We start from the raw sequence: 2500 nt of genomic DNA on the forward strand, positions 1-2500 counted from the left end.
TCTTATGATGACTGTTGGATAGATGATTCACTTACATAAACAAATGTATTTGTTGTAAGTCGCTTTGGATAAAGGCGTCTGCTAAATGCCATAAATGGAAAATGTAAATGTGTGCGACTCTCTAAAATGTAAATGTGTGTCTGGGATCTGCAGCAGTGTAACCGGCCATGGCCCAACTCCTGGAGCCTCCAGAAGGAAACGCACGAGGTTCATCAGAAACAGCACCACCTACCAGGAAATCATTAGCTTAGCTTAGCATAGCATAACCTTCATCAGTACAGTGAACAGTTAGCTTAGCTTAGCATTATTGTATCAACAGAGTGACTCATTAGCATAGCATGAACAGGACGTGTGCGATGCCCCTCGTGTTAACGGGATGTAGCCTCTCTCCAGCATCGTCTGCGCGGCAAATCGCTCATTGTCTTCTGAGGAGGCTCCAAACACCTCCTAATAACGATGATACAGGTTAATGATGTCATGGGGCGCTTAGTGGCGTAGCACACTAACGCGCATGCCACGTAATCGCAAGGTTCCTGGTTCGATTCCGACCCTCGACCTATCTTGCATGTCATCCCTCCTCTCTCTCACCCATCCTTCCTGTCAATCTCTACTGTCTCTATCCCAATAAAGCAGAAATGCCCTAGAAATGTGTGTGTGTGTGTGTGTGTGTGTAATTGTAAAGGATGTCTATGGTTAGTGATGAGCAGTGACGTTGCCTTACATACAGTGTCCTCCATAAGAACTGGAAAGAGGAAGCATTGTGTCTTCTTTTAGCTTTAAACTCCAATAGTTTGGATTTGAAATCAAACTCTATTACAATGAGGTTAAAGTAAAGATTTGCTTTAATCCAATGTTTTCTTTTTTCAGATTGGTTTCACCATTTAGAAATTACAGCCCTTTTTATATCTATTTCAGGGCACCAAAAGTATTGGAAAATTGGTTTGACAGGTGTTTCTAGTATTGTCTAGTATTGATTCGAGGCTTTGAGTTTGCCTGTGGAGTCTGCTATCGGTGTCTGTCAACATGAGGACCAAAGAAACATCAATCAAAGTCAAGGAAGCCATTATGAGGCTGAAATATCTGAGAAATCTGTCAGGAACAGGCCAAAACCTTAGAATCAACAGTTTTCTAACATCATTAAAAAAGACAGAAAGCACTGGTGAGCTCAGCAATCGCAAATGGACTGATAGGCCAAGGAAGACTTCTACAGTGGATGACCGAAGAATGCTCACCATGATTAAGAAAAACTCAAAACAACTGTCCCACCGATCAGGAACACTCTCCAGGAGGTAGGCGTGAATGTGTCACAGATTACCATCCGCAGAATGAGTCACCAGCAAGGTGCAAATCACAAGTTATCCTCAAAAAGGATGGTCAGGTTACAGTTTGCTAAAAAAAGTACCAAAAAAGCCTGCAGGGATCTCGAAAGCAGTCTTGTGGACAAATAAGTTGAGTATTATCATGTACCAGAGTGATTGCAAGAGGAACATTTGGAGAAAAATGGATCTGCACAACATTTACAGCATACCACCTCATGTGTGAAACATGATGGGGGGGTGCTATGGTTTGGGGATGTATCGCTGCCACAAGAACTGACTAGCTTGTCTTCATTGATGATGTTACAGCTGACTGCAGTTGCAGAATGTATTTTGAAGTGTATAGAAACATCTTGTCTGCTCGAGCACAAGCAAATGCCTCCAAATTCATTGGATGGCGCTTCATAATACAGGAAGACAATGACCCCAAACATACTGCCATAGCAACTAGGGAGTTTTTCAGGTCCAAAAAGCGGAATGTTCTTAACCGGCTAAGTCAATCTTCAGATTTAAATCCAATTGAACATGCATTTCATTTCCTGATTACAAGATTTTAGGCAAAAAGACCTCAAAACAAACAACAACTGAAGATGGCTGCAGTACAGGCCTGGCAGAGCATCACCAGAGAAGACACCCAGTGTTTGATGGGGTCAATGGGTCACAGACTTCAGGCAGTTATTGCATGCAAAGAATTGTCAACCAAATACTAAACATAACCACTTTATTTGGACATTACAGTGCCTTCGGAAAGTATTCAGGACCCCTTCACCTTTTTTGTTGTGTTATAGACTCAATTTAAAATGGATTAAATTAAATGAATTTGCCATCAATCCACACACAGAACGACAAAGCGAAAAACCTCATGTACATAAGTATTCAGACCCTTTGCTATGACACTCTGGACATGAGCTAAAATACAAAAACGTGCGGGTGGGTAGAGAGAGGAAGAAAGGAGAAGCAGAGTGGCCATGACTGTGAATGGATGCTCTGAACGTGTGTTCTGTATGCACAACCCAGCCTCCAAATGAATACCAAAGAATACGTTCGTGTGAACTTACTATCTAACGTATTATTATGACTGGCAGGTAAATCCGAAAGGCAGAAAGCTGCATAAGGAGGTTGGTGGAGGCATGAACCGCCCGCCTTTCAATCCGAACGTTCCTGGTCTGCAGAAATGATCCCCC

At 42.4% G+C, this 2500-nt stretch overlaps 1 protein-coding gene across 1 annotated transcript in view; it reads left to right on the plus strand.

The window, feature by feature from the left end:
- syngr1b (synaptogyrin 1b) overlaps nt 1-2500 on the plus strand; it is a gene marked incomplete at both ends in the record, with an annotated part of 181636 nt that overhangs the window by 58059 nt on the left and 121077 nt on the right. The gene's annotated exons all lie outside the window — the stretch shown is intronic.

Source organism: Argentina silus, assembly GCF_951799395.1.
Source record: "Argentina silus genome assembly, chromosome: 22".
Taxonomy (NCBI): domain Eukaryota; kingdom Metazoa; phylum Chordata; class Actinopteri; order Argentiniformes; family Argentinidae; genus Argentina; species Argentina silus.